This window comes from Nelumbo lutea, chromosome 2, assembly GCF_056320005.1.
Source record: "Nelumbo lutea isolate HS-2025 chromosome 2, American lotus-T2T, whole genome shotgun sequence".
Taxonomy (NCBI): domain Eukaryota; kingdom Viridiplantae; phylum Streptophyta; class Magnoliopsida; order Proteales; family Nelumbonaceae; genus Nelumbo; species Nelumbo lutea.
The window spans coordinates 10,613,613-10,634,824 of NC_142685.1; the positions used below are offsets into that span (position 1 = coordinate 10,613,613).

The window sequence follows — 21,212 nt, forward strand, 5'->3', positions numbered from 1 at the left end:
GGCCATAGCGATTGTTTAATTATCAACCATGCTTTGAAGTTTGCCGTTTATTAACTCAGCTTTTAGAAGAAAAAAAAACGCCTACACCAATATGTAATAAGAACCCAGAATTATTCATATAATTAAACTCAAGACAAAACCGAAGCTAAGAAGAGCAATTATGCCTGTCACCTAATGTGAACTCAAGAGTGTTAGCAGAAAGTAATAAATAGGTCAAAGAGTCTTCAATCTATTATTGATAAGAGAAATGAATGACCCTTGGCATCTTCTCAACAGCCAATGAAAACAATCAATGTTTTGAAACTAATAGGGAAATATCACGATGCAAGAGTGTTTCGTAGAATTAAGGAGGGTTCTTTTTATGGATTTTGAGGGGATAAATTGGTAATCCTATGTTCTTTTTTCAGATTTATGTGGGGATCGGGTAAGTGATACTCATCTCCTACGTGGATAAACTTTCTCACCTTGGAGGAAAGTTGTCAACACTTGAAAGAGACAAAAATGCTTTTTATAATAATGAATTTTTGTGGATAAAATGGTCATTAGCTTATTTACATGGGTAAACACACTTATCTGGTTAAATCTTTTCTACCAAACAATTACCTGAGTAAGTGCATTTACCCAGATAAGTAAATTAACAAAATGAAAATAGAGCCTAAACGATCCTTAAAAAAAATACTACACGAGAAAAGGACAAAACCTACATAATGTGGATGAACCTGATGGTGTCTGCACTGAAGTGGATGAGCAACAAATAAATATCATGTGAAGCTAAGTTGAATATGTTGCGGAGAGGTGGAGCTGTGAAAAAGCAAAGTGGGAGGCCCCAGGGAGGTTCTCTAGGGAATGGCATTCCGAAATTCAAGTCAGTAGAGGATGGAGAAGATCGGCTAGGCCGAGTTGTTGAGGGCGAATTGGTCTTAGACGAGCTCTGATGATGAACATTAGGGTGAGAGAGCTAGAAAGTTGAAGAGAGTATAATAGAGAGTGATACCTCGAGGGGAGTGCCATTAAATACCTGGGAGGAACGCTCCTTGGTTGGAACACATGGTGCGGACTAAGGTTCCCGTGGTCCGAGGTCAGTCGGGATTCTCTACTAGCTCAATTCCACAATCCTCTCTACTAATCCAATAAAACAATGCCACCTATCTTAAACATGCTTTAGAATCCTAACTTGTGTAAATAATTAACAGTTGTTATTGCCCTTTCGTTAGACATATTTTTCTAAAAAATTTTTTTTCTTGTGCACGATTTCTTTGTAATTCCTCTCACCCTCTCCTTTTTGGTGTTGCCGGAATTTGTTATATTCACTGATGAAGAACTGAAGGAGGTTTGAACATTGTGATTTGGGTTGGCATCTGGAGCCCGATTAATTGATTCAGGATCACGTACACCCTTTAATGGAAACGGGTGGGATATTTAAGGGCTGAAGAGAAGGAGAATTTCGCCACTGAAATAGAGGACCTGCCACGTTAAGTGTTTGAAGCAGTGGTCTTGCTTGTATTACAGCCTGCAAGAGTCTCCCCTTTTGGGGAAGCTGCTTTCCCTTTAACCAGATTATCAATTACCACAGTAGCTCGATCCACCTCTATTGAACCTTTAGACACGATACCACTATTTCCAGCAGATACAATATCCATGGGGATTAACTTGTTACATTCTTGGACAAGGGGATGATGCTGCACGCCTGTGTTATTTGAATCAGCAATGTTCATGTTTGTGAGCCAGATGACAAAATTGCATCAATGAAGGAATCAACAGGGGAGGAACCATGGGAGTGGTAATTGAATCTTTCAGAGAGACTATCAAACTCAGTAACGCTTGAATTTGCCATCTTTGGTTGCAAACGAGGACTCTCAGGCTTAACACATGGGAAAACAGTGCAGATTTCAGTTGGACCTAATGGCAAGGCATTGTTAAGTAGTCTCTGCAACTGATCTTGTGCTTCATCTCTTTCTTGGCAAGCTACATTTAGGAGATCAAGCAATTGCTTTACATAACCCTCGCCTTTTCTCATCACCTTCTATGCATTCATCCTGGTTGATTCTAGTTCAATGGTTGTGTAGTGAAGCTTATGCTTGAGGTCATCCATTCCGGTGAATGTAACAATTTCCTACAACACCAGAAAGGAGAGGGTGAGAGAAATTACAAAGAAATTGTGCACAAGAAAAATAATTTTTTAGATAAAGATGTCTAACGGAGGGCAATAACAGCTGTTAGCTATTTGCAAAAATTAGGATTCTAAAGCATGTTTAGGTATAGGTGGCATTGTTTTATTGGGTTGGTAGAGAGGATTATAGAATTGATTATGACACAGCCAGACTAACACTACAGACTATGACATGTCATGTCCAAGGTGGCAACCCAACTAGGTCGGGGTACAGCCCCGTCACCATCCCCCAGTTCTGAAGTTGAGAAAGGAGGTATTTGGACATGACGAAGTGAACGAGCTCCCATCGTTCTCCGCTACAGAATTTAGGTCTTGAGGCCTCAGTTGGTTCGGCCACAGTGCTGTGACCACTTCATCCACTTTGCCCATGATCTCCTGAGGCCTTGGATCAGGTCTGACCGCACTATGGCCGAACCAACCAAGGCCTCAAGACTCGAATTCTGCATCTGAGCATGTCGGGAGATCGTGCACTTCATCACAACCAAAGTAATATTTTAGAATACACCCTTTGTCCCATTCCCATCCAACAAATCAAATGCTTGCTGCCTATGTAAAAATCCTGGCTCCATCCCTACTCCCAGATCTATAAATAAAGATACAAGGGTTACATTCTGAAAGAGATATAATACATAAAACCAATATTAGATTCACCTCTCTTCCATTCCTATGATAAATTGTGGCATCAACCAATTAACCACAATGGAACGGTGTAGGCATTTAGACGAATCCCCACACTCCTTTCTCCTAAGGTCCCGTTTGTTTTCACTCACTTGGGTACATGAGTTTACTTAAGCAATTGTTTTCTATGTTTCACTTGTTAGGATAAGTTCCGTTCAAGTGTTCTTATGCGGTACAAGTTACCTGGTTAAATAGAGAGAATGTTATCAGTGCACAGGTAAGTTATTTTATCCACCTTCAAAGAGGGTATTAATTTGCTAGACAATTGATACTATTCTTTTTTCTTTTTGTTTTTTTGCTATTCTAATAATTGATGCTATTCAAAAGCTACATTTACCATGGGACCCAATATAAAACAAACAAACAGGGCCTAAATATTACTTCTTTGAATTTCTAAGGTGTGGCTCAACAAGTTTCCAGAGCTTAATTCTAATTGGTATGCATAAAGTTATTTTAGACAACCTCCATATCTAATCATGGGTTCTCCATCAAGAAATTTATACAAGGCTACAAGCTAAACTTTGACACTAGCCCCTACTCTACTAATATTGGAATATATACCATGAACCATTTGATATGGTCATAAGACGGGAGTTTAGAGATCTGTATAGACCGTTTGATTTGGGACAACAACCATTAACCTTAGGGGATTTTGTCTTCATCAGTTGATTATATAGATCACAAAGTTTCTTATTTTATTGACAACTAGGACATGGACTGTTTTAATTCTTCAGGTGGTCACGATTTGCTACCAGGCCATGTAGAATCATCTCAGAACAACTGTTGGTTCAACGTCCATTTTCTTCCTCCTTTTTATTTTTTTTTGATAAAAATTCAACGAAAATTATATTCTCCAACATGAATGTTTTTCTTTCTATGGTTTTTAAAACCGACCCAGTGACTGAATCGGTCAGGGGTCCAGTTACAGGGTTGAAAGGTCCAATCATTCGAACCGAATACTCGATTCATTCTGACAAAAAAATAAAAAATATTCAAAATCGTTTGAACGGTTAATTATCCGGTTCAACGGTTCGCTGACCAAAATCAATGATTTTGGAGAAAAATCCAATTTTTGGGGAAAACGGAACTGGTCACCTGACCGGTTCCCGGTTTTTCCAGTCCGACCGTCCGGTCCGGTCCGGCTTTGAAAACCATGTTTCTTTCTATTGTTTCTAAAGAATGTCATAGTACATTGACAAAAAACTAATAATGTATTATTGGGTTCTTTAAGAAAAAAGGGTGAAAAAATTTAATTTGACTTAAAATCAACACAAAATTGTTTTTAAAAACAAAAAAAAAAACTATGTTTTCTTTCTATTGTTTCTAAAGAATGTCATAGTATATTGACAAAAGACTATGACATTCTTTAGAAATCAACACAAATCAACCATGTTTCTTTCTATTGTTTCTAAAGAATGTCGTAGTATATTGACAAAAAACTAATAATGTATTATTGGGTTCTTTAAGAAAAAAGGGTGAAAAAAATTAATTTGACTTAAAATCAACACAAAATTGTTTTTAAAAACAAAAAACTATGTTTCTTTCTATTGTTTCTAAAGAATGTCATAGTATATTGACAAAAGACTATATGACATTCTTTAGAAATCAACACAAATCAACCATGTTTCTTTCTATTGTTTCTAAAGAATGTCATAGTATATTGACAAAAAACTAATAATGTATTATTAGGTTCTTTAAGAAAAAAGGGTGAAAAAAATTAATTTGACTTAAAATCAACACAAAAAGTTTTTAAAAACAAAAAACATGTTTTCTCTTTCATTAAGATTGATGTGGGCCATTATTCTCAGTGTGTGATAGAAAGATCTAAATTTCTTATAAATCTTCTTACAAGTGCTACTTCAAAGTTCCCATGGATCATACTTGCCCACGTTTGAATGGAAGTGAGTTTTATTTAGATTTATTTATTGTTTATTTTTTTTTAACCCCAAAATTTACACCAAGGGGAGGCCACCTTAAAATTTATTAACCATTATCAAAAGTAATAACAATTATAAGAGGGGAGGACTTAGCCCGTCTTTCCCCAAACCCAAGATACAAATCTCTCAACCTTAACCTCCTAGATTCTCAGCCCAACCCACAAGAAAAGCCACGAATAGATTACCTAACTCTTAAATGGGGTAAACCAATAAAATCTTCAAAAATTAACTTTTTTACCTGATCTGGATATGTGAAATAGCATTGAAGCTATGAATCCTTCCAACAACCCACCCACTTTAGATAAATAGTTTGTTGGTCTATTCGCTTCACGTCACACATCCTTTATTGAGTAATTGCAAGAATGAATACTCCATGGAATAAAGGTTGAGTTGAAAGACTTGCCACTGTAGAATTATCACATTTAACCTCGATATTAAGATAACCATGGTAAATACACATATTAATTCCATCCTGAAGAACTTTAATTTTCGCTTGAAGAGAAGTACAAATACCATAAGTGCTTGAGAAAGCTTTGAGAAACCTGCCCTCATCGCCACGAATCAAACCTCTACTTCTTACACCTGGTTTTTCTCGACAAGAACCATCAGAATTTAGTTTTACCTTGCTACGTGAAGGAATTTGCCACATTACCCATTTATAAAGCTTTGATTTGATGGGCTTGGGTGGAATTGGAAAGTCATTCCTCCACCAATCATTTGCATCCTCAGTAGTGGGTAATGGAGTAAATTTATAAATTTCAACAATCCAATTTATGATGCGTTGGATTATCTGGCTTGTGAGGATAGACTTGCCATCATAGATTCTTCTACACCTTTCCACCCAGATTTCCCAAACTTGGTTACAACGGGAGTTATTGTTGCAAGTGCTTCGCCAATCTAGAATATGGTCTCTAATGTGTTGGGTAGAGTGAATTGGAATGCCAAATTTTTTTGCAAAGAACTTCCAACCTTTTGTAGCTAAGATTCCATTAGATAAAAGGTGATCAAAAGATTCTTAATTATCATCTCTGCAGCACCTACATTTAGAGGCTAACATTATCCCTTTTTGTTCGATAGCCATGTCCATTAGGATTGCTTTATTAAGAAAACACCCCATAAAAATCGAAATCTTGGTGGGGGTACCCGAATTTCAAACATACCTTGACCAACTTACTTGAGTACCCTGTAAATGTCCACAGTGAAATTTCCATTATTTGTATAGGTCCAAACTGGCTTGTCGTTTGCTTCTGAAATTACAACATCAGAGTTTATAGCAATTTCTTGAATGTTCTGACTAACATTTAAAGAATTTGGAACTGACCAGGACCCATCCTTAGTGATGACTTCGCAGAGTTTAAAATCAATTAGATCCTCATGATTTATTAAATACGATAGGAGACTCTTGCTAGTCCAATTGTGGTACCAGAAAGAAACATTTCCTCGGCTTATAATCCATTTATTATTCATTGTAGTCTGATCACTAACTTCACTCATTCCAAAATTTTGAGGAAGAAACATGATTTGACATGAGGCCGGGTGGTCATTCATTCAAGTATCTTGAATAAAAAAAAATTGCCCAACTAGAGTTATTTTGGATTAGCTTGAAGCATGCTTTCATTTGAAACACTTTGGTGATCTCAAACAATGGCCTGATCCCCAAGCAACCCACCTCTACAAGTTTGCAAACTCTCTCCCAATTTATCCAGTGATGCTTTAGCCCATACTCAGAATCTCCCCACACGAACTGAGCAAAAATTTTATGAATACAATGAATTGCTTTCTTAGGGGGAGTTGTTGTACTCTGAATTTGAATAGTCATGCTTTGAAGTACATTCCGAATAAGAATAAGCTTGCCTCCGGGAGTTAATAATTTTGTTTTCCACCCTTCTAAATGCTTTCTTATTTTATCAATTAGAGGATAAAAAACCCTTATTCTTAATTTTTTCCTTCCAATTAGGGCTCCTAGATACATAAAAGGGAGAGGTTTCTTTTAAAACCTAATCACTTGGGCAATCATCTCAATTCTTTGCCTCAACATTTTCTTATAAGTGATAAAACACAACTTCTTATAAATTAGTTGTCCAGAAGCTTCTCCGTATGCTTTAAAGAATTCCATAAGATTTTTCAGGCTTCTTTTGAGGCCTCTTACAAGAACTATTGTGTCGTCTGCAAAGAGGCTATGAGATATTTGAATAGTATCTCTTGGCATTTAAAAAAAAACTATACATAGCCGTTGTGATTGATTTTATTGAGCCCTCTACTTAAAACTTCTTCAACAATTATAAACAAGTTAAGAGATAGGGGATCACCTTGGCGAAATCCTCTTGAAGATTTAAAGTAGCCCATTGGGGAACCATTGATCAAGACAGAGAACCAACAGTTACAAACTCCAAGTTTAATTAGCTCAATCCAAGAATCATTTAAACCAAACTTTCAAAGAGTTTTGAAGACGAAATTCTAGTTAAGCCTATCATAGGCTTTAGCCATGTCCAATTTTTTTTTTTGAGAATAAAATGCAATGCATTAATCAACTAGAAATATCACAAACAAGCAAGTCCTCCACAAACGCTGGAGGCTCATGCCAGATACAAGGATTAACGAAACGACAAAAAGCCCTAGCTAAGTTGTGGGCCGCAGTGTTAGCTTGCCTTTTGACACAAGCCACCGAGAAGTTTACACCTTGCTATAACAATGAGGAACACTCATGAACAACAGAGCCAAATTCGAATAGGTCTGAAGCTAAAGCACGAAGGGCTTTCCATACTATCAGGGCATCAGTTTCAAATACCACATTCTGGATATCCATGTTGGTCACCCATTTAATTGCTGCTATAAGCGTCATTACTTCCCCTTCTTTCGAAACGAATAGACTAGGAACTGTTGGCATATAACCTTTCACGAAAGCACCAAACTCATCACGTATAACTATCCCAAACCCAGTGAGTTTACTACTCGTGAAAGAGGTAGCATCAATATTACACTTGAAGGAACCAAGAGGGGTGCACGCCAATTACCGTCACCTTGGTGGTTAAGATTAATAACCACGCCCAACCGCTTTTGTATTTGAGTTTGCTTCTAATCATGGAGAAGTTGCAAACTCCCAATAACAGCATGATCAGGCAGCTTAAAATTATTCCTCCACAGCTTAGACTTACGTTGAGACCAGATGCTCCACAAAACCATGCAACCACGTCCAAACTTGTCATAATAAGTTTCTGCTACAAACTCAAGAAGACAATAAGCAAAAGATGCATGATTCGACACATTTACATTGATGCTAGCCTTAGACCAACAAGCTTGAGTATATAGACATGATAACAAGATATGGCTCAGACATTCAACGTTAGTATTACAGACATGACAGGAAGTATCTAACTGGATGCCGCACCTAGGAAGTTGGTCTTTACAAGGCAAACACTCCCTACAAACCCGCCAAACAAAGCTCTTCACCTTAGGCTGAATAGGATGCTTACACAGCTTATCCCATCCACCCGAAATAAAAGCTTGAGAGAAATGGCAAATTAGTCGGTCCTCTTGACTAGCATAAGACAAGGGAATATTCAAAATTGCGCTAGCATCCCTTGGACTGAAAAGCTCATGAATCATTTCGACATCCCATTCCTCGTGGCCTGGAATCCATAGGTCCGAAACCACAATATCTTCATGCCGTCAAATCTAGGCGAATCAACCTTAAAATTTCCCATCTCCTTAAGCCACGTATCATCCCACACACGGATATGCTGCCCATTCCCAATTCTCCACCTACAACCCTTCTCCAAAATAATGTGAGATGCCAGATGCTTTTCCAAGTATAACTTGGATTATGCCCACATTGGGCTGCTAGAAAATCCCTCCTAGGGAAATATTTAGCCTTGAAAACACGACAAACAAGAGCATCTAGGTTGGAAATGATATTCCAACCTTGATTCGCAAGCATGGATAAGTTGAAAGCTTGCATGTCTCTAAACCCCATACCACCCTCTTCCTTCCTTACACAAAACTTCTCCCATCTAAGCCATTTAATGCCCCCGCCATTAGAGTTGGAATTACCCCAACAAAATAAGTTTATCATTCTCTCCAACTCTTTGTTAATAGAGACGGAAATCATAAAGGTACTCATGCAGTAGGCGGGGATAGCTTGAGCCACAGATTTAATTAAAATCTCCTTAGCTGCACGAGACAAAAGCTTACTCTTCCAACCTTGCAATTTCTGCCATAGACGATCCCTGATAAATCTGAAGACTTCTTTCTTCTTCCTACCTATTAGAGAAGGCAAGCCTAAGTACCTCCTTGTGTTAGTAGGATTAACAACCTCCAACACGTTAGTCACTCTAACTTTCACATCCTGAGGCACATTTGTTAGTTTCACTAGTCATCTCTCAAACAATGGAAATGTTTTCCCCAATGAAACGGCCTTCTACAAAGGCACTATGTTCTGGAGATATGATACGAGGTAGTAGAGGTTTCAACCTTTTTGTTAGTAATTTTGCAAAAATATTAAAGAAGAATCCACATAGATTAATTGGTCTAAAATCTGAGAATTACTTGGGATTATCAATCTTTGGAGTTAAAACAATAAAAGTGGAAGTGTAAAACCTGGGGAGGCATTTAGTGATGAAGATAGATTTGATGGCTTTGCAAACATCATCTCCAACTATGTCCAAGCAGTGAGTGAAAAAAAAAAAAAAGAGCCATTGAAACCATCCGTACCTGGAGTTGATTCCACATTCATTGAGAAGACAATTTGCTTGATTTCATCGGAATTTGCAACTCAAGTCAAACTATTATTATCCTCTTCTCTGATGTATAGACTGGAGCAATTAGTCATGGTTCAAGACTTCCTCCTCATAGAGCAAGTTTTCGGAATAGCTTACTGCTTGGGTTCTTATAAGATTCATGTCATCAGTCATAGTACCATTAAAGTCTAGTCAACTTAAAGCGGATTTGTTTCTTGCAACTTTAATAGAAGTGTGGAAGAAATGAGAGTTTTTGTCACCCTTCCTAGGCCATTTTTCTTTAGATTTTTGTCTGAGAAAGATTTATGCTGGTTCTCATATTTGTTTTTGATGGGGATCATACTCTCAGCTTCGAGAACATCATTCTCTACATTTAACACATTTGCAAACACATCTCCAAAAGTTTCCCGATTCCAGTCTCTTAAGCATTGCTTCAAAGGTTTAATTTAGTGGAGAGAATAAACAAATCATTCCCCTCAATGGGTTGATTCCAAGAATTTTGAACCAAATTATGAAAATCTGGGTGTGAGATCCAGATGTGTTGGAAACGAAAAGGCTTCGGACCATGAAGCATATTGTCTTTGGAAGTCACTAGCAGAGGAGAGTGGTCTGAAGAAGATCGGTTCATATTGTCTTTGGAAGTCACTGGCAGAGGAGAGTGGTCTGAAGAAGATCGGTTCAGACCACTGGTGTCAATTAAATCTCTGAATTCCACCATAGGAAGATTTGAGTAACTAGAGTTTTCATTTCTACTAATACATTCTGAGGGCTCACTTGTAATGTTAAAATCTCTACCAATTGTCCAAGGCCGATCACAAGCTGTAGCAAAGTTCAATAAATTGCTCCATAAAGTCCTCCTGATTTGGTAGTCACAGTTGGCATCAATAACAGTAATAATACAATCAGTGACACCACTGGCATACGAAATTTCAAAAGTAATAAATTGAGAGTCATGAGAAACTTTCCTTAAATGAATGGATCCCTTCTTGAGCACCCAAATCTTGGCTACACCATTGCCATTTGTCATGCCATACTCCATTCCAAGCTCTCTCTTTATGGGATTCAAATTAGTATCATTGATCATAGGCTCCATTAAGACAATGATAGAGAGATTGTAAATTTGAATAAGCTTTCTTAGTCTACGTATAGACTTCTTGCTTCTTATACCTCTAATATTTCGGAACAAAGTTTTTATGATTTTAGAATGTTGGAAAGGCATTATGGGTGTCATCTTGAGATTTTGAAACCTTCCCTATTTGTCTAGCCCGGTTCAATAAGCCCATTGGTTCGAACTACTCATCAACCGGTTCTTGAACAGACCGCATTGGATTACAAGGGCTTACCGGATCAATCTTCGATGATTCTACTTCCGGCGTGTCAGGCTCCACTAGAGGAACACTTTGTTCAATCAGGTCCTCTTGAAATGTCGTCGTTACTCTTCTCATGGCCTCATTGAATTTGAACAACAAGTTTTTGTGAAATTCTTTAAGTGAGATGACAACCTCGTTCAAATTATCATTCGACATTCTTGGGCAACCATCAACAGATTTTGGCCGTAAGTTTTTTTCCTCCAAGTGCTTGTTCGCTACTCTAATTGGAGATGGTGAGCCAAATGTTTCCAGAATTGCTTCCACTACAGCTTGACGGATACCTTGGGCTAACCGTTCATCAACACAGGAGATGTTTACTTGAGATGGAGAATCCGAAATTTCATTGGTTGGTTTTTCTTTTTCAAGCGATATTGTCCCAAAGCGACTAATTGCACCAGTAGGTTTCCATTATGTTCTTTGAACAGAAGTTCTTTTGCAGACTGATTTTGACTGCACTGGATTCATGACGGTTTCAATCTCAGTCATATGGTTGTCATTCAAAGATTTTGATCCTTCTGTAATTGGGGCAGGTTGCCGTTGTTCTTTTGTATCCTTCATGCAGCTCTCTGCATCATGATTCATGACCCACTTTGTGGCATTTTTCACAATAAACCGGGATGTTTTCATAAACTACCTTTAAAAAAAAAAACCCACCTTTGCCTAGACCAATCCATATTTTTTCAGGCGTCGGTTTCGTAATGTCAAGCTCAACAGAAACATGGGCCTCCTTTGCAGAGGTACTGTGCATCGTGGCAAGTGGAACTTTGAGAACCTTTCCCACATTACCTGCAATAGATTTGATGTAAGAGTCTCCAAACAGAAAGATAGGAAGTTTTGGAAAGGAGATCCAAATAGGGAGAATGGAAGGATCCTCCCTAGAATGGAACTCCGGCAACCACGAAAAATTCTGAAGAGAAAACCTTTCACGTAAAAAAGCTCTCGCAACCAAACAATTAAAAAAATCCTCTTCATCTACAAAACGAAACAGTAGGTGGGTGTAATCAACCACCGAAATCACAAAATCCTTCTTCAAGTTGAATCTGGTCGATAACAGAGATTTGATCTCTGGGATAGGAGGTCTCTCGTAAGAAACTTTTGCCACAAAAGTTAAACGAAAAGGTTCGCAAGCTTTTGAAATTTCTTCTAATGAAAAAAAAAAAAACATGCTGGTTCAGCATACTAAGTAAAAGCAGGAGTTTTCAGATCGATTTGAACTTGATCGGGAGCACAAGAATCCGAAACGATAGCAGCAAAAGATCTTTTAATGGACTGATCCGTGACAAGCAAACCTGGAGAAGAAGCCATTACCTCAAGCCATTTAGACCTCGTCGCTCATTGTAGTATAGCATAAATACCAGGTGAATTAATAATATTCATTTAATAATTAGACTCAATGTTTGAATATTGTTCGCTGTATGAAAATCAAATCAAATCACCCTACCAAATCATGTTTTTTATTTGATGCTGAGGGAACCAAGTATTGAATATGGAAAGTGAGTACTATATTTATATTTTGGCTTAAAAAAACGTAGCATCGTACAGCCAGGTGTGCGTTTTGCCTGTTATTTATTTTTAGCCAAATATGGAACCGGATTTTCTTTAACTACAAGAATTCCATGGGATAATACCTCTTCATGGGCCCATGTTAGGAGAGAGTGTTAGTGTGTTAGGTTCATAAGAACAATCAATTGATTCATTACGAGTCCCATACCTTTTCCTAATTCTCTTCTTTTTCCTCTCTCCTATTTTTGGTTCATGAATGTAAATTCGCTGTAACCGTTTGGATTTCGATATTTTATATTAGGTATGGCCATAGTGCTGGAACCACGGTACACGACTGAAATATTGTCAGTAAATAGAGTCAGATTTTCAGAACGAAAGAAGAGACTAGGCTGGACAGTGTTGTGGTTTTGGAAATAACCGGAAAAAGAGAACTGCCACAGTTGTTCGTTGTTACTACTTACTACACGTACACGTCTGACGTCCCTCCATCCCTCGTTTCAAATCGCGAACCTTCTGCACTGCCCGACAGCGACGCTCTCCGACCTAGTACCTACCGACCCTCCAAAACCAGCTGCCGACGAGACCTGGCATTTAGTGGCTGCCTAGCTGTCTCAAGATCTGACGGTTAAAGAAATGGACGTCAGAGCTAACTGAGACGAATCTTTGACGGTAGGATTAGGAAGTAGCTGGGTCCACTTGTTAGACGAGACAAGTTCCAAGTAATCGGCATGCTTAGCTGGCTTTTATCCCTTTATCTGACCTGACGTCTTCACCCTAATTTCTTTCTTTCTTTCTTCTTTGTTGCGAATTGCGATACGAGTAGAAGTCAACCTCTGGTCTCGTGTTAGGCAAATTTTGCCAGGCTGGATACCGTGACGTGGATGGTCATGAAATAGACATCTGTATTATGGAACGCGCTTTTTTTGTTGTCAGATCTGAAGTCTGAAGTCCCGTTCGACGTTCGTGCTGGACAACTATTAGGCGTACCGGTACCCTCTACCGTGTAGGCTGTAGCTCTTCCACCAAGGAATCCGACCCGGCTATTTGCCTATCTCACATACGATGCGCTTGAATTTAAAATAAAATTTTTTGAAGCAAGTTTTATTAATCCGGCCATCTGGGCTTAAACAAGTCCAGAATCCTCTGTTTACTTGTAAATTTGTAAATGTGGTCTCTTCGATGACTGGGAAGGAGTCAACGAAATATAATATAATCCATATTGGAAATCGTTCGGACTCTTTGCTCAACCCGAACCCATTTCCACTCCTTTCTTAATCGTAACAACTAACAAGCAAAGAAAAAAAGTTAAAACAGAATTTTCGGTTATCGACAGGGAGTTATTTGATACGATATTTCAAAATTCAAACTAATAAACAGAAGATTCCCTGAGTGGGGCCGGGAGCTGGGTTCGGGCGTTTTGGGGGAGTAACGGTCCGTCACCACCGTCGCAATACCTGCCACGTGACCAACACCAACGGCAACACGCCGTTACGATGACTTTATTATTATTACTCCCTACCCAACGGAAACAACCGACGTGGGCCAGTTAGTTGAACTTTTTGACTTCCTCTCCTCTCTCTCTCTTTCTCTCAGACCAAATTACTGGGAAAGGACGGATTAGCTGAACACAATGGCCGTGTAGCGGCTGTGAAGCCAAAGATGACGCCCCACGCCAGTTATTAAATGCAGAGGGCGTACAACCATTCAATTCACTCACTTACCTTTTATGATTGAACGTGGGGCGTTATCATTGGTTCAACTTCAACAGCCATTGCTTTCAGCTAATGCCGATTCTGTTTTCTATTGCTTAACGCGGCCGATAGGAAAAGCCGTTACAACTTACAACTTGAAACTGTGTGTATCCTTTCTCATCCTAAAAAAAGTAAAACAGAAACCCAACCAAGTAATAAAACTGCTGCTAAATTTGCAGCTAACACCTAACAGTCCTTAAAAGTTAGAATTCCAATCTAATCAGTACTCTCAATCCATGATTAATAGGTCTTAATAATTTCATAAATGCTTATATTGGACGGACAATAATAGAAGTCAAAAAAGAATTTAGTTATATAGAACAAGATAAATACTCTCTCCTCTTCTTTACTGGCAGTAATAGAACATATATATCTATTTTAACCAAAAGAAAAAGAAATTACTCTTTTTAAGATAAACATCTCGAGGTCTCCTATAGAAAGTCTGGTAATATGGAAGTTAATTCAAGCCTGACTCTCTCTCTCTCACCAATCCTCACGTCCCGTGCATGGGTGATGGGACTACTAGGGTTTTGTGAAGTCAAAAGAGAGACCGACGCGGTTTATGAGAGTTGTTTGATTTTCGTGAGCGGTTTACGGTTCATGCCAACCAACCTCTTCTATGTTGTATATCAGACGGTTGAGTCCCATCCACCTGTTTACATGTATATAAGTAAAACCTTCCAAAAACATTGAGAGCCCAAACAATTGCGTATTTCCTACTCCAGGGTTCCCGACTTCCGGTTTCGCTTGCAGTTGCAGAGAAGGAACTGAAGAAAGAAGATGGTGGTGGGTCTGAACGCTGGTGACCGCATCAAGGGGTCGTGGAGCCCCGACGAGGACGCCAAGCTTACAAGCTTGGTGGAGCAGAACGGACCCCGTAACTGGTCTCTTATCAGCTCTGGCATACCTGGTCGATCGGGGAAGTCATGCAGATTAAGGTGGTGTAACCAGCTAAGCCCCTTGGTCCAACACCGCCCTTTCACCCCTGCTGAAGACGCTATTATCATCAAGGCCCACGATACCCACGGCAACAAGTGGGCGACCATTGCCCGCCTCCTCCCTGGTCGGACTGATAACGCTATCAAGAACCATTGGAACTCCACCCTCCGTCGGCGACTCGCCTCCGAGTCATTTTCCGCCACGTCCGATCTTGAGTCAGAGTCCGACTCCGTCAGGAAACGCCGTTGCCTCCGTGTCTCTCCGGAGAACAACAGTTGTAACGACGACGACGCCGATGAACAGCGGAAGGCCGAACCGGTGACGTTGCTAACGTTGTCACCGCCGGGGGAGAGTTTAGGGACGGCCTACGGTAAGGTGGAAGAGGAGGTTGTGGTAAAAAGGGATAGCGAAGAAAGGGAGAAAGAGAGATGTACGGTGGAGATTAAAGATATGTATTTGATGAACATAGTGCAGCGTATGATTGCGGAAGAGGTTAGGAACTACATTGATAAAGTACGAGCTAAGGGAGAGCTTGCTCTTGGGTTCGAATCGGGAACCGATCAAAATACCCATAACACTTGGGAGCCGAGAAATCGAGATTAATAAATAATAATACTTCAATTAATCTATTTTTCGTTTAAAATTTTTATTTTCCTCCTTACTTCTTGTTCCTCCGTTCTTTACAACTGTATAAAGATTTAAATACAGCAAGGGTATGGAAGAATCAAAATATCGAACACCATTTCTCCTTCCTTTTTTATCTCGATATCCCTTTGGGGGTGTCTCGATATTTTGAACATTATTTCTATATTTTTTTACTTTTTTTTTTTAAAGGAAAGGTCCAAAGTACTTATACGTCACTTTGGCTGTATTGGAGTATATCGATATTTTGAATCTTATTTCTATTTTTTTAATAAAAATAATCTTTATTTCCTCCTCACGCCAGGAGAAAATTTGAATTCTAAGGCAGTGTTTGATCTAAAAGTAAAGGTTGGAAAAACTATATAAAATTTCTACAGGTTTCCTACATTTTCCTTCCTTTTCCTCCTTTTTTTTTTTTTTCAAAACCAAACACAGCATAAGAAAAATGGGTCGGTCTCGTTGTCATCTACTGATTTACTCTTGAAAGTAAATATTGTCAACAGTCCACATCAAAATAATACAAAAAAGATTATGGCATATAGGAAGGGATTATTCACTATGTTTAACATTAGACTTATAAGATACAGTGTTTAACGTTGAGAAAGAAAGGAACGTTTCCTACAAAATCATGATTCATTTAGGTTGTGTTTGGTTTGAAGGAAAAGGTAGGGAAAAGAAAAGGAAATGTAGGGAAATTGCATAGATTTCCCTTTACATACTATTTGAAACAATTTATCTAGCCCAATGTTGTTCTGCCCACTGGACCTCACTTAACGAAGGCTCAACTTCAGACTCCAGTTGGCCCAATGTTGCTAAACCCACTCCTGTGGGGAATTTTGAACTTTCCTGAATTCTCTACTGCCCTCTTAATTTTCAATCAAACCAAACACAGCATGAAGGGTTCATATTTGATGCATGTATTGTATTGATTACACACATTCTATATATTATATATGCGTATAGAAGCATATAGGTTGTATATCAGTTTATGTATATTGTTTTACGTTTAAAGCCTTAAATTGTCGAAAGCGATAATTGGCCCAGTTGGTAAAGTTTCATACCGGTTGTAGCGGAGACTTGGGATGGAATCGTGCCCTGATCATTGGAAGAAATAATCAATTGCAGTATGACCTCCCGAAGTCATGGGTTTCGGGGATGGGCTACCCCTATTGTGTAGTCCCATCTCCTGCCATATGTATTTAATTATCTATATTGGGGATGAGAGGCCTACGTTTTCTACCGATGACGTAATTTGTTGCTCGCACTAATTATATACGTATACACATACACACACAAAAGGTTCCATAGAACTCACCAACTGACCTAGTTGAAACTTCATTACCCATCTCCCAACCTCGGTGGGTAAAGGAGTTGACCCCAAACGAAAAGCACCATTACTTTTGCTAAAATACCCTAAAAAATGAAAAACACCTTTGATATCCCTTGCAAATGGACAGATGAAAAAAAATATTGGCAAGAGAAAATCTCCACATCAGGGTCAGCATTACTCAAGTATAGCTTAGGTTCAGCGAGGAATGGCATTTTTATTTTTGAAGCAAAGCCAACTTTTCGTTTTTTTTTTTTTTTTTTTATGTTTTTAAGAAATAGGCCTGAGATGCTGAGACAGGTTGGGGAATAGTTAGTAAATGCATGTATGACATAAAAACATTCATATGTGATTGGAATCAAGAACAAAGAATATAGGGAAAAGTAATTCAGGATATTTTCTTAAAATTTTAAATATATGTTTAATTTTAATTTTAATTATTGAAACAGTTTTGTATCTGTTTGGCATCGATGCCATTGCTCCATAAAACAATGACACATCAGCACCGTATTGGAAAAATTGGTGCTCCAGAAAACATTAATATGTTTGGAACCATTTTTTCATAAAAAAACGGTACTCCAAGTCACATCTTGGAAATCGAGAATGTGGGAGCAACACTAAATTCGACGTTTTCTTAGATTGGGGTTCGTTGCTGCCAATGAGGACATGATGTGGTAGTGACGTGGATTTCATATAATGGATACCAGTGCTGAAAATAGATATAGAGCACTGGTACCAAACATGTGTTATTGTTGCTCCACGAAATGTCCTACCTGACAGTAATATTTCCAAACTGAGCCAAACATACACAATATGTAATTCAAGAAATTTTCATAAAATAACTATTGTATCAATGAATAAACGCATTTTATATACGGGTTTGCTAATCATGGCTTGGATTTAAATCTAACCAAATGAATTATTTTTTCATCTTTTGTTTTATTTTTTAGGCTGAGTTTGGAAAGAACACAAATGCAAATATATACAATGCAAATCCTTATATGCTGTATTTCTGAACCTTGTATTTGCATTTTACGTATTAACATTAACACTCTTCCCAAACTGAGCCTTATTAGTGGTTAATTTAGTTTTTGAATAACAATTCTCTATTGTCTTGCATTCATTTTCTATTTACCTGTATGAGATTCTATTTTACGTAAGCTACAACTTGGGATATCGTTTCTCTTTTTTTTTTTTTTTTGTCAATTAAGAAGCTAACACTAAGGCTATGTTTGGTTTGAAGGATAAAGTAGAGAAAGGAAAGGAAAGGAAGGAAACATTTACAAATCTTGTATGAATTTCCTTGCATTTCTTTTCCTTTCCCTATTCTTTCCTTCAAACCAAACATAGCATAAAGGATTAAAATAACTGAGCCTTAGGCAACGCCAGCCCACACTCTGAGCCAGGGAATTATGGGCTCGGTTAATACCTCGGCCCAGTACGAAAGGAGGCAATTATTGTCACACCATAAATTCTGGACTGGGGAGGGGTTCAACCTGTTCACATCCATTCGGGATCTGCTACACATAAATTGTTCCCACATCTCTATTCATGGGACACCATATATAGTGGGAACATTTTCCTATAAATGACACGGAAAATATTCCCAATGTGCAGCATATATATATATATATAATGGTATTTATATTAAATACATATTATTATATTATTTTTATATATCAAAAAATATTTATAATTTATTTTAAGTAAATTTATTTGTTTTTTAAATATTGATATCTAAAAAAATTTCGGGAATTCCGGTCCCCATAGGGAATCCATCCTCATCGAGGATCAGGGATTGAGGATAAATTTTATCCCCAACAAATATGATACCGCCCCGAAACCAGCCCGTTGCCATTCCTAAATTCAGGGCAGTGCATAGAGTCACATAAGAGCTATGGATGGACACGAATTGAGTTTTTTACAAGCTATCTGAGCTTGGCTTGTGAAAAGCTCGTTTTGGTTCAGCCTAGACTTAGTGCTGTCTCCAACGCCCTCTATGTGTAGCTGCGAGATTTCCATAAAAAGTGCTGCCTCCACATAGCTCAGAATTTCCCAGTCGTAGCTTCCTCTCTGGACTGGAGCCTGAAACCGCATCTGTGTTTCCACTGAATTTGATAGTCTTGTGCTTCGCAACTGCATCCTCTTTCATCTGATCTCCATCACCCTGAAATAGATTATAACAGAAGCCCAACTGAACAAAGTTGTTTCACATTTTGGACATTGTTTTTCAGCAGGTAAAGCAAGGTCTTCAAACAGGCGCCCATTGCTAACTTGCCCCTTTTACTAAAAGCCTTCAGACGCCAAGAGAGCAAAGAACCATATCCTGAGGGGTTATCAAGTTCATACCAAACAACTTAAGAGAACGAGCAGAGAAACTTGACGGAAAGTCACGATGGATTAGGATGTGCTGAATGTTCTCCTCGGCTTTCTGCATAAGCAACAGTGAGGATCCTCCCTTTAATTGCAACCCAAACAAAGAAAAATACCACTATTGATGATTTTTTAGCTTTCAAATCCAGCCCCAAGGAGGGGGTTGACCCTTGACAACTGAAAGAAGCTTTAACATTGAATTGATTGTGAACTTTAACAGATTTCTCAGCTACCCTGGATATAGCATCACTTCTAGAAGGAAAAAGGTTAACTTGTTCCAAGGATTGAATTAATGGTGTTGCATATAGAGACATAAACACAGAGGATCCTATTGAACAAGCAGGGGCAATTCCAGTATTTTAAAACATTTTAATGACGTTCAGGGGCAATTCATAACTTTATCAGTCTTTCGTCTGGGTCAGTGACCGAAGGAAGGTTTTTGTTGATTTTTTTTAAAATTTATGGGAAGTTTTTATTGAAATAAAAACTACAAAATTTTTTTTTATGATTCTCAGAAACTTCAAGGAGATTTTTTTATTTTACACAAAAATAAAAAGTAAAGGACTGAATTGACCACAACACCAGGCAAAAAAAAGTTCTATTCGCACTCCTGATTTTTTAGTTTGCTTTACACTTGGGTTCTCAATTTCTCATATGTAGCCCTTACAACCTCATCTCAATCATATCAACTGAACAGCCTCAGCTAATATAATGCTTAGGCTCAGTTTGGAAACAGTACAAATATAATTTTGTATTTGTTCTTCTTCCAAATTCAGCCTTAGGAAATTACATATCTCACCGGACTCCCTAAAATTCACCATGAACTACAAATACACGTCGCAAGGAAGTCTGCAACCGTGGTCGCAGCAAGGGGCGATCACTTTCAGTCCAGCCTGACCATCTCCTTTAGCAAGGCTTTTCGCGAGAAAGAAATAAGCGGAGTTGATTTTTTTTATTTTTTTTTATAATCCAGGAAAATTCCTTAAAAGGGTTAGAGAATATTACTTCATCAGTATATCTTTTGCTCTGTGATCAATTGCAAATGAATACGCTTAAAGTTCCCTATACAGAGTTAGAATAACCTATCAATAAAAGACATTCTAATACTCTCTCAACACAATCTGATATCGCACATCTCACCATGAGACTTGGACCCATCATGCAAATAAAACCCATTATAAATGAGATTTGCGATGTGTGTGTCAAATCATATTGGGAGGGTGTTGGAACGGTGGACTCCACCATACATACCCAGTGTATTTTTTCCCTCCATGTCAAAATGATGTAGAATCCTCCTCTCTACAAAAACTCTGCACGTATCTTGAAAACATTGGCATGTACCTCTACATTTGGAACATTCCCCCGTAAATTTAATACAAATATGAGTTATTCCCAATGTGTGAATGGAATCTGAGCCCATAAAAAATGACACTGGATGGGCTGAATTCAAAATCGTAGACAGTGGGCTGGACCGTGCTTTCATCTCCAGCCCATCCGAACTTATAAAATATTTGCAGGTCCCAAATCTGACCGTCCGGATAAAGAAGTATAATTTCATGTTGGCGGATGACTTCTTTTCTTTTCTTTTTGAAAGAGATTGACATTTGAAATTTTCACCCTAGTCATGAATATGGATGATTATCTCAAAAACTCAAGGATTAAAGCATCGGTATCGGGTATCGTATCAAATAACTTGGATGTGCTAGAAAAAATAAATATTAATTCCATAAATATAACACTAACAATAGGTTTAATGTCAAAATATCTACAAATAATATATAAATAT

At 38.2% G+C, this 21,212-nt stretch overlaps 1 pseudogene; it reads left to right on the top strand.

Moving 5' to 3' along the window:
- The first annotated feature begins 14,823 nt into the window (after positions 1 to 14,823).
- LOC148868514 (transcription factor MYB77 pseudogene) lies at positions 14,824 to 15,847 on the top strand (annotated as a pseudogene).
- Positions 15,848 to 21,212: the final 5,365 nt, after the last annotated feature.